This window comes from Colias croceus, chromosome 17 (genome assembly GCF_905220415.1).
Source record: "Colias croceus chromosome 17, ilColCroc2.1".
NCBI lineage: Eukaryota > Metazoa > Arthropoda > Insecta > Lepidoptera > Pieridae > Colias > Colias croceus.
The window spans coordinates 10,427,423-10,440,315 of NC_059553.1; positions in this window are offsets into that span (position 1 = coordinate 10,427,423).

Here is a 12,893-nt window from a genome sequence, read left to right on the forward strand (position 1 = left end):
AATTAGTCAAGTATTAGCGGCAAGAAAGTGAGCCTTACCAACGGTTTCACCTTTTATATAAAACACCGACCGTATACAGTAGATTAAATGAATAATTATCATCAGTAAAACATTAACTTTTTTCAATGAAGTAATCGATTTTGTAGGAATACTAGCTGTCACCTGGAATACCGTTAAAACCGCTCAGTTTTAGTGTACAAATAACTGTGCATTTATCTGATACTAGCTGCCCAAGCAGACGTTGTTTTCTCTCCATAAGGTCTTCTTTGAATATGAATCTGTACCTATAAATACTTATTATATTATTCCATTTATTACATCGCTACATAGTATAAAACAAAGTCGCTGTCACTATCTGCCCGTCCCTATGTATGCTTAGATCTTTAAAACTACACAACGTATTCTAATGCGGTTTTATAAATATAGAATCAGAGAGTAATAAATAATTCCTGGGAAAATTTTTAGTGTGTAATTTGCGCAGAAAGCTAGAGTAGATATTAAAAAAACAGACAGATCCACAATTTTACCTTAGATTTTAAAGTCCCACGTTATTCTCTAAGGTGTGATAATGAGCAGCCGGTAGTTTATTGTACAAAGAAAAGATGCAATATTCATAGCTCAGACATCAAAGAGTAGGGTAATTGCGCTGGTTTGCCGTCCAGCTTCTGTTTTCGTCCATTTGACTGACCTGCTACAATCACGTGCGTAAAACTTGAATACAAACCTACCTTCCCGCGCAAGTTTGCACTTTTTACGGTCCATAATGTTTAAGCAACAGTACTATCAACATTAAAATTTGATTTGACAAGAAGAGAGTTCAAAAAATTAACGTAAATGTGGCCGCTTCGCATACGTGCCTTGCAGATGTCATCGCGCGAGAGAAAAATTTGCCGGCGAGAAAAGTTCATGGTAAGGTAAATCACTGTTTTAGCTAGTTTACGTAATGTTTTTGGTACGTATGTTTATTTATAAGCATAATAAACGCAATTATAAGTGTTTATCATACATTTTTATAATACTCTTCGAAATATTAAGTGGACGGATACTAGGTTACCAAATTCTCAAAATATTTGGTTTTCGTCCAAGTGGACGGAAACTCAAACAGCTACGTGAATATTTGTTAGGGTCATTTTACTTTATCGGACCTTTAAAATACTGAATAGTTTCTCCCGAAGTGATCTTTATTGCTATTAGTTTAGTTTTTTTGGTTTCCGTCCACTGCTATGTCAGTGCTGCCAAAATAAAAAAATATTTAAAGAAGTGGACGAAAACTAAATTTAGCTTTAAATGTTTTAGTTTTCGTCCATGAATGAGTATTGGAGTATCCAAAAATTAAATATAGCCATTCTTTTGCATTACTTTTCGTCTATTTTTACGTATTGAAAAGTTTTCTATTCAGTATCTTCCTTATAAATAATTGGTGAGGGCCCGAGTGTTGTAGGTACCTAATATTGTCATTAATTCAGTCATGTATCATTCTCCTTATGTGAAGTAGAGTCAATTATTCGTAGCATAAATGGGGGTAGGTCAGACATAATACACTGTATTTTTCTTGATTATCATTCACTTGAGTATCATCTTTTATTCTAGGTCTGTTTTGCCAATGCAGTATTTTTTTATTATACTTACTCAACGTATCCTCAGAAAGATCTTATTGTTTTTAGATGGCCTCGAAGGAGTCTAAGAAATCTAGAAAAAAAAGACGCTGCGTACACTGAAGATTCTGTAGCTAAAACTTATTATTATGGCTGTGTGTTTATAGTACGTTTCATTTGATAAACAAAGTATTAGAATGAAAATTTTTGTTGTTAGAATGAATATTTCTGTTTTTTGATGTTATTTCTTAGTCCTGTAATTATTACTTGTTTCATTTACATTGTAAGGAACGCATTCCTTTCTTTATTACGAATGATTATACAGTCATCACTAACGCCTATAAGGACTGCCAAGTGCTACATAGATCTCAGTGTTGACTAGTTATATTGATTATTATTAGTAAAACCACAAGTAAAACTAAACCTGGGTAGTGAGAAATTGTAATGGTAATTAAATAAACGTATATATTTATCTGTAATTGATTTTAAACTTAATAGTTGACCTACCCTCCTTTTTCTACACGGTGGTCGAAAACTAGCTTACACTAGGACGAAAACCAGTTTTTTTGGACGAAAACTAGCATTTACCCTACTTTTGCAGAAAATAATTTAAATAAAAAGATACATCAAAATGATTTATTTTCCCTTAATATTATCTTAAAGAAGACTATATAAGGACTTAAAAAAAAAATTATATGTTTAAGGAAGGGTGCTCCAAAATATTTATTTCGTATCACAAAGTTGGCAACTCCTAGGGTAAACGCAGGTATTAACGACCCCTCTAAGGCAATTTCAAAATCAACCATATTTTTTAAGTATACTGGTTCTTCTAAAGATTTATAATTTCATTTTATATGCTAGTGTTATGTTTAAAAAATGTATTTATTGAAGCAAATACATTCTAATAAAGGATTATCTTGTAAAAAATAATTTACAATGTGACTTAGTCGATTGTTGCTATTACCGACCCATAAAAACGGCTGTGAAGCTATTAACGATTTTTATGCAGCTATTCCCGATCGTATGTGAGAGGAGGCCTTTTTCCAGCAATGGAATGTATAGAAGCTAGTGATGATTATGATTACCGATCTTAATAAAATGAAATAAAAATGCAAATATATTCGTATTTTTTTATTGTAGTTATTTTTAATAAAACAAATGAGTACTTTTTAGTAATGAAATAAATAATTATAAACTTTTAAATTAATCAACATAATACTATTAATATATTATGCACATATATTAAATTAAGGATTTCAAACTCTAGGATATTTCGTTATGCTATTTGATTGATTGCTTCGGCGAGTTGTGTTTTACTGAATACTTTTCGCCGCTTTCGTGGCTCCATATTTCTGGAAAAAATATACCTAATTATATGTTTTATGTTAATTGAACCTAAAAAAAATATAATTTTTAATAGGCACCTATTATGTCATAAAAGTAATAAAAATATATTTGCACGCTCAATTACGAGCAGAATGTTTAAGGATCAATATTATCTGTTTATACAAAAATCTTTATTCTACATTCTGCAAATAAAGCAATTTGAATTTAAATTTGTAGATGAGAAACTAAACAATCTATATTCGATCGGTAATAGCTTCCTATAGTTGCTATTGCCGACCCACATGGGTCGGTATTAAAGTATGTAAGTATAAACCTAAATTGTATTACCGACCCATAAAAAATGGTTATTTTAATTCATTTGACCATCAGACTATAAAATAGATTATAATTGATTGATGTCATACAAAATATGAACAAATGCATATTGTTTAAACAAAAAAAAACAATGATTTACTACTGTAACTATTCGATAGGGATCCTCGAAAATATCATAACTTTGTATAAATTGACAACGCTAAAAGACACAACACTAGACAAAAAAGTTTAGTCGCTAATAGATTTTTATGAAGACTCATAGCTTAGATTTAAACTGGTCCATAAAACCACTTGTGTTAGTGTGATATAATAACATAAAAGAAAATAAAACAAAAAGTTACGTTGCTGCCATTGCCGACTTACGGGTCGTTGATACCTGCCACGACTTAAACTGGTGAAGCTAACACCGTCCCATTTTAATTTTAAGTTTTATCGTTTCAAATTACTTTTTATTAATAAAATGTTGTAAGAAATGAAAAGTTGACACTTAAATGCATTGCCATTTAGTAATATAAATTAAAGAATAGATGTCATTTGTTTGTAAATGTCTTAAAAAGATACTCACAGTACTTACCCGAAGGAACAACGGAACAGTACGACACGTCCTGCTTCCACGCTACCCCGCAGCAACTTACGCATTTTAACTCTTTTTTGCTCAGTTACTCACTCTAACGTTAAAGTATACGATGCTCAAGTAATATATTCGTGTATAACTTTGCCTACCTATAGCTAGAATAGTTCTGGAAACGTATAAATTTCGAATTACTTTTATAGGTCGGTAATACCTTCAGATTTTCGATGGGTCGTTGATAGCTGCGTTTACCCTATAATTGGACGAAAACCAGCGCAATGACCCTATAACGAAGCTGCCATTACACGTTTTTTTACGAAGTACAGCTGAAGTAGATAAGGATTTATAACTATTTATGCTACATATTTACGATGATTGCTTTTAAATAAAGGATAACTTTCTTTTAAATAAAGATAAGAATAATCAATAAAGGTTGAGATCAGGACAGGTTCAAATGTTTCCTGGATTTTTTATAAATTTATATCAATAAAGAAATTCCACGAATTTATTTCATTATCGAATTATTTCTTGGGTTTTTCAAATACGTACAATAAAAACAGATCGATACCCACAATTAGATATCTGTAAAAAATTAAAGAAACATATTTTCTTTTAACATTAATGTAATTAATTTAAACAACAATAAAATAATATTTTTTTAAGAAAAATCTACATATTTAAATCACTAGTACTTGTTCTCAAAATAAAGTCAGTTTCATTCAAAATGATTTCAAAAAATAGTTTTAAATAAAAACAACCTCCACACCTGACTGTACTTCACCAACTCAATAAATACAAGAGCAGTGGACAGGCGCAAGTCGCAACAAATGTTACGAACAGGAGAATTTCAAATTGCTGCTAAAATAAATCTCACACTAATAAGATTGATTAAATTTATGCTCCTCGCTGTAGTGTCGACCATTTTCCTTTGCAAAAGGAATTTAAAAATAAAACAGAAGAATAATAAACAGTCTATGTTTCTCAGATTTAATAGCTTATAACAAAAAGTAGTTTCATTCACAGCGATCCAGTAATCCGGCTTGTACAAACAGACAATCACACAAACAGTCACACATGCACTTTACACCGAAATTACTCATCTTTCCCCAATTAGTTAGTTATTATATTACATTAGTCCCTAATTCCTATTTACGAAAATAAACACCGCGCCCAAACTTCTTAAATTTTTCCTTCTGGTATCACCGCTCGTAATTAATCTTTTTCCGTGTACCAACATGAATTCCTTGCATACGTCGGCGAGATCTTACAGCGTTAATTACTTGTAATTGACACGAGGGATAACTAAAATAATATTACACTTATATACACTCGATATAACACAACTTTGAAAAAGTTAATTGATCTAGAAATCTAGAAAGGTTATTAAAGGCTCTTTATGTCTTGGTGGTCTTAAAGCTAGACTTTATAGATGAGCAATTATTATTAATCTTAAATAATTCTTACAACATACCTCTAATATTATTATAGTCTATGCACTTAACCTCCATCACTAATAAACTTTTAAACCAATATAACCCAACACTATTGATCTCTTTCTTTCCTACGAGAAAGAATCCGGTGCGAAAGAGAGACACTAATTTTGTTTAATGATTTCAATGTTAATTAAGGCCCTTGGACAGAAAAGGACCTCAATAAAACGACAAAGCGGTCTCCATTAACTTGTTAGCGTATGAAACCCGATACTCAGATTTAATAACCGTAATTAGTCTCGTGCAATTAACTTTTTATCCAACAAGCTTAAAGCCCATCGCACATGAAATATTGCGAGTACTTAAAGCTTTTACACACTAGAATGCATTGCTATGAAATTATTTTACTTATATTTTTTAAATTTTACCGTTTCCTTGATTAAAGATAGAGCATTGCTTTAAATGCTGCTAAAATTATGAATGATCAAAGTAACTAAAGACATAATATTTTGAATAAAAATTAATCATAAATGAAGCAATTTAACATTAATTTATAAAATGCACCTCTAAAAACAGCTATACAAATATTTTAATGTACCTAACTTGTAGCAAATATTTTCAAGATAGCATGAACTCATGTTGCAGGCAAAAAAAGTTATTCACACAACAAAAAATATTATTTTTTCGTGCACAAAAGCCTTAACTACACTTATTAGCTCTTATTAGTGATCCTCATGGTGACATTTTATCCTCAATCAGGACATCCTTAGCTCATAAAGATAAGCTAATCGATCGGCAATCGAATTTAAAAGCAAATCAGCATGAGACCACCCGCAAACATAATAAATTCATGATTTGTGGTACTTAAAGTACCTACTATAAAAATTTATTTTGATATCATCACTGGGTGACTTTAAATTCATTAAGTATTGTAAATTGTTGAATAAGCTCATATTTTATTTTTAAAATCGGAAATCGAAAAGCTCTGTTTACGTTGAATATTATAATATAGCCGATAGCTTATTGTTTTATTTTAATAGTATAGGTAATAACAAAATTATATTAAAAAAATTAGCTATGTTTACCTACTTCCTAATTTAATTCATTATAGTGATATTAATTGCAATAATAAATTAAATAGAAGACTCCAAAATAAACTAATTATTACTCATTATAAGCAAAATAATTGTCTAGTAAGGAACGCGGAAACTTCTCGAGACAGGCGAGATAATGGTAAGATAGCCACAAAATACTAAAGCCATGGTTGTCCACTCTCTATGTACTTAGTTACTTAATTATCTGCAATGGACGGTTACTATCATTTGTGTGACACGGTATAAACTATGGTTCAACTATTGTTACAACAGTTTGGTGAATGATAATGGAAACAAGACGATAGAACTGTAAGTTATGGTCAGAAATATTGCATGTAGAGTTTTTTTATTTTTTATTTATTAAGATCGTAAAACAAACATTCTTAATTGTCTCTGATAGATAAGTAATTAAGTAGATCAAAATTTAGGTACATATATTATGTTGTCACATTTCATGAAGCACAAAGTGAATTTCGAAGAAAAAAAAATTAAAATCCAAAGAATTAAATCAAACGAATCAGTCACATTGAAACAGTCATCTACTATTCGGAATATTGCCATTTTTTACCTAGGTATTCAAGACATATTATATGTAATAAAAAAGACCGTTTATGCCGAGCACACGTGTCAGAAGTGAAACTTCTTAGGCAAGATTCATAGATACTAATAACGTCACCTTACTCCATGACGTGACGTTGTAATTTTACTCTTCACGCGTCTAAGATGTTTCACTTCATAAATTCCTTACAAACAAACATATATAAAAAAGTCAATATATTCCTGCTCAAATCGCCCAATTAAAGCACTAGCTCCCGCAAACGCTAAGTGCTTTCTGCATACTTCGAGGGACTTGTCACATCTTATCGTGCCTCGCTACCGATTATACTGACGTTAATATGATAACACCGGTGACGTATTTTATATTATTAATATTAATTATGAAGAAAATACGGTCGCAAATTACTTATAAGAGCTTAAACCATCGGATTTCTTTATAATAACGCGGCGCTTCTATATAGAGATCTGAGATGTGTTATTTTAAATAATTCAATAATTAATACTATTCTGCAATTCCATATCCAGAGAAAAGTAGCGTACCTATATAGTTGATAATAATTTTGATAAACTTAAGATGACAGATGGATGGTTATTGGCAAAGATAAAATTGAAACTAACTAAAGTCGTAGTAGTAGTAGTAGTAATAGTTTTAAGATCCTGTAAGTCAGTAATTGTGGTGGTAAATGTAGTTTGAGTATAAAATAACATATCAATAACACATCAATTAAAATTCGTACATCAGTCGACAAACTTCTGAACATAATTTCTTTAAAGCTTAAAACTCCTTACTGTGCAGTTATATACAGACATATTACTCGACTTTAAAACTATAATGAATTCCTTTATCTTCCGAACAGTCACATCAAATCAAGTTAAAAACCCTTAAGCCCCAGAAAGGTCCGTTAGCGTGAGCTAAAAGTCTTTTTATTTTTAACTTAGTATTAAATCTCGTCGGCTTTTAGCAAATTTAATGCTAATTAGTGTCCACTGGCAATATATTTATTTATTTTTAATCGATTTGCAACTTGAGTAAATCATTAACCTTTTAAGTATTCAGTTATTCATAGTTTGCGTATTTTATCCTATTTCAGCGAATACTATGAATGTGTCAAGTGAAGTCCTACAACATAATTGAATATGATATAATATGTATTTTACTCAATCTACAACACTTATGAAGTAGAATAAGTTAATTTAAAACATAAAACTCCAAAATTAAATACATATATTCTTTCTAATAGTTGGTAAAAACTCTGTTCAAGTTCAGAAGTCCAAATATTTTTTTCTGACTTCGCCGTCGATAGTCATACTCTTCGTCATTTATTTGAATTTTAAGTGAATCAATACTCCATTAGCAATGCACTGATTTAGTAAAACTAAAAAAACGCGAAGTTTCTCTCAACTTATAATTTCTTATTTATTTAATTGATATGTTCAAACTAAAGTTAATGATATACCTACTCCTCTATAAATGGGCTCACATAGCTTCAGTTATGGATATTTTTTATCGAATCACTTTTTCAACGACAGCGTGTTGGCAAAGGATAAGGGAAGTTCTAGGAAACGTGTAGTACATAATTATCATGATGAAAATGTATCGTTTATGATCTCAGTTATGTTATAAAGATTATGTGAAATTGCACAGAAGAACATGTTGTCGATAGCTTTGTGTCAATCAAAACGAAGAACTCCACGGGGCGTACTTCATAACATATTCTAACGAAAGCATTACCTACGTTTAAAACTTCTTGCTTACAGTTAGTCTTTAGGAAATACAAGAAATGTTTAAAACATCTGACTAATTATAGTGTTACGTTACCTTATTTAGATTTATTTCTATGTTTATATTTTTTATCGTGTTTTATAACTCTATTTATATATATTACTATCACATAAGTACTGTCTTCATTGTCTTTATAAATTATAATTAGACACCTATTAAAATAAAATAAAAAAATAGATTAGATCTAGAGTCTAGATGCTAGAAGCTTTCATATAACCGAAAACTTTTACCATATGGGTAAAAAAGTCATCGATGCAATACTTAAAAGCCATTTTACAATGTAAAGTCATGATCTTGTAACCTGTAACTATATCCTTCATGGATACAGTGGTATTTTAAAGACAAACTAACAATGTTAAAATATCGAATATTTAAATGTAACAAGGATTTTTGACCACACATTTTCCTTACTTAACAAATCTCCTTCCCAATTTGAATACAAACCAACCGAAAAAAAAACCAATGTCGCAAACACGCAAACCAACCTCTTTGCACTAAATAAAAAAATGTAGCGTTCAACGCGAACATGGCGGCATGTTTCAACCTAATGTGGTCATTGAAAATGGCGGGCAAATTGTTTTTCCTAACGCGATAATTAGACATGCTCACGTTAGATAAAAACTGGCAACATCCCAGCCTGTCATGGAGGGAGGGAGACGCGTGAACAATTAGAATTCCCTCCAGATACAGGACTGTTTTATTATTCTAGGATTAGCTGTGCTGTGATAGACGCGCCTTTTCTTTATTTTTTATTGGGACTTCTAGAAGAACTGTGGATATTGGAAAAAAGCCTTGAATGCTATTTTATAGTCTTAATTGTTTGGAATCTATAATTTTCCAGATTTTGGTTGTATTAAAATTTCAAAATAATAAAGATATTTAAATAGTAGACGAGTAAGTTTAAAATTATTATTAAAAGTTCTTACACTTAATGATGGATCACATCATCCAAGCTGGACTTGCTGAAAATCGTTTTCAGTAAAACTGATAGGCACTAATCGAAAGCGCTCACAGCAAATGTAGAGCCACTATTAAAATAAGTAATAGTGCAATAAAACGAAAATGTGAAAAAATGTACTTATTTTCAATCAGTAATTGCGCACTTAAGTTCGTTGCATACTCCTTGACATACCAGCTCGCCTACCTAATGTATATTACATAAACCACCACGTCAGCGGCTGAATTAGCCACGCTGCGACAAGCGGCTGCTTCCGCAATGCCAAACTGTCACCGTGAATGCACACACCAACTATTCTGAGCATTTAGTGTCGAGGAAGTTGTTGGAATGCGTGCAGCGTAATCTTTTTGCTCCTTATAATGTGCAACTATCCGGTAGGGGTCCTGAAAGATGGCAGAATATCTGATACTTGACGGTAAGTGGCGCTTGGAAGATCGCCAATATATCAGAACAGATCAATTTAATAGCAATGAGAACAAATCGATGGTGATTACAAACCGTCTTTCACATTAAAGGACGATTAAACAACTTCCTGATGTATTATTTTATATGTCAGTTGAAAGTGGTTGAAATTACAAATAATGTATGAAAATTACGTTAAGAAATGTCAAATAAGCTATCGGGGACTTTATCAGCAAGCTGTGAAACCGGCCCTAAGTATTTTAACCTTATTTGGATTTAATGTGAATATTCTCTATAGCATAGAAATAGAAATAAATGCCATCTAAGTTTAATCAAAACAAAAACAACCACTAATCCTCGTCTCAACAACCTACAATATTTATATGTCTCAAACATTAACAAATATGTTCTTAACATAATAATCAAAGCATTCAAGTAGCCATGAGCTGTCCCATAAAAGGCGGCAACACATCAGCGACATTATCTCGGTATCGCATCGCTGACCCGTCTGTGATTTTCGCAAAAAGCAGCGACGTTTGTCGGCCTCGGTCCTCGGAACCAGTCCACTCATTACTGCTAATTATAAGGCAACCTGCTCCGTTAGAGGTATCCTCACATACGTGGTTAAAAAGAATATTTCAGTCCAGACTGTATTACATACAACTTCCTAGAATGTCATTTGATTCCGTGGCATATGGTCTTATAAGCCATATTAATAAATGCACAATCCTATACAGTGTAAATAACACTCTATAGATATGTGCTAAGTATAAAACTTTAAGTAATGTCATTAACATTTATAAAACCTAAAAGTATTGAAAGAATACAAGTATTTCAACGTCGAAGCGCGGTTGGCGCAGAACGTATAGATAGAGAAAGAATTCGCCTTCAAAAATAAAATTTGAAAGAGACTTTCAGAGTGAATTTTAAATCATTATTGCGCTGCCACTTTACAAAAGAAATTGTACATACAAATTTAAAAGCATCACAAGTGAAATATTTCATAGAAACTCAAATGAAACGACTCATAAAACATTCGCCGAATAGATTGGTAATGTAAAGCAACCATTACCTAATCTCACGATATTTCTACAAGATATTGAACATAAACACAGCCCAGTTATTGTGACGCATTCCTACCCCGCCTATAAACCAACCGACGAATTAAAAAGCATCAATTTATCGTACAATGTTAGGAAACGAGGTGATATTCCACATAGCCGGGCTATAGGCTCAAATCAAGGGCACGGCGGTATCGCACCTACCACTTATCCTCCCATTACGATACACGGGAAATTATTATACATCGTGAATAACACTAAAAATTGTTACCTACACCAGTTGTTAAGACGTAGATTTTGAATTAAGTTCACGATTAAAAGACTGAAGTAAAATTAGAGATTCGCAATTTTTTAATGTGGAAAAGGGCATAAAACATAAGAGAACTGGTACCGAGACCGAGAGAGTCGTTTCCTGCAAGTATCTAATTACTTCAAGCTAACAAATTCCTTAAATACATAAATCTATACAAGAAAACTACTGCATATAGGGAGCAACTGTTGTAATCATCATTTAACAGATAAAGAAAATTTCAGGAAAACAAAACACATTTTTAAACGTCCATGTAATATACATATATATATTTTAAACATTCAATTTCACAAACGTTTCTTGAAGGTATTATTCGTCGAAGAGAGTCTATTGTACATAAATGTTGTACACAGAGCAAAATCATTATGTTGAGATGATAAAATGTTTGTTTAGAATAAAATGTAATTGTGTGCGAAAACCCCACACCGACGCGACACCTTAAAAACCAAATCAATTATAATCTCGAAGCTCAATTAAATATTCTTGAAGCAATTAAGATAATATTCCGACACAATGCCCAGTAGCTTGCACGCAAGCAGATGCCAGGTTCGATTCCCGTGCAATGCTATTGTAGCTAACACTGACCGTTGCGTGCTCAATACTCACCTCTTACCGTGGGAAAGCTTAGGAATTTATATGAAAGTCTTTGATGTTAGATGTTATAAAGTTTATTATGGAAAAGTTATTTATTTTTCACTATTCTTCTTGCTGCGAAATCAATAACATATAGGTAGGTATATACAATCCTCACTTTAAAGCATTGTTTTCTGAAATAAAAGTAGCCTTAGAATCTCTATGAAAAAAAAAGGAATGACTCTTTCGAAATTGATTCAATTGTAACACTCAGAGCAGACAGGTGAACATACACAACACCTTAAATAACCTCAATCTCAAAAGCACGTACCTATGACATAAATTATTAAATTAGAAACACAAACCTCAATAACAAAGGTCTACTTTTATACACAATGAATATCATGTAATATTTTACCTAATTACCATTCTTATATCACTATTTTGCTCTCTTACGAACCATGTATAACTCAGATAAATTCCTGTATACCTTAGTTAAACACACATAGATACAATCAGTTTAACATCCAGTCTTACAATAACAACAGAAAACATCACGTCGCACACGATGAGCCTCGGCACGTGATTCAAATAATTCTATAGATACAACCTTTCATTTCCACAGCTCTTTTGAAGTTGTTTCATATAGGAATTACTATTGGAAACAGTTTTGGATTTTCTGTGATATATTGGCGTTATAATTATACATATAAATTACGTAATCTTCCTAACAACAAGGTGATAAATTAAAACGCTTTTAAAATGGCTTATAAATAATTAACTGTTTTCGCTCTCAGAACGGTGAATCTCGAAGTTAAAATCATCGTAAGTATCGAAGGAGTAAATAACAATTCCGATGTAAGCAGCTGTGGCAGCAATATAAGCTATTCAAATAT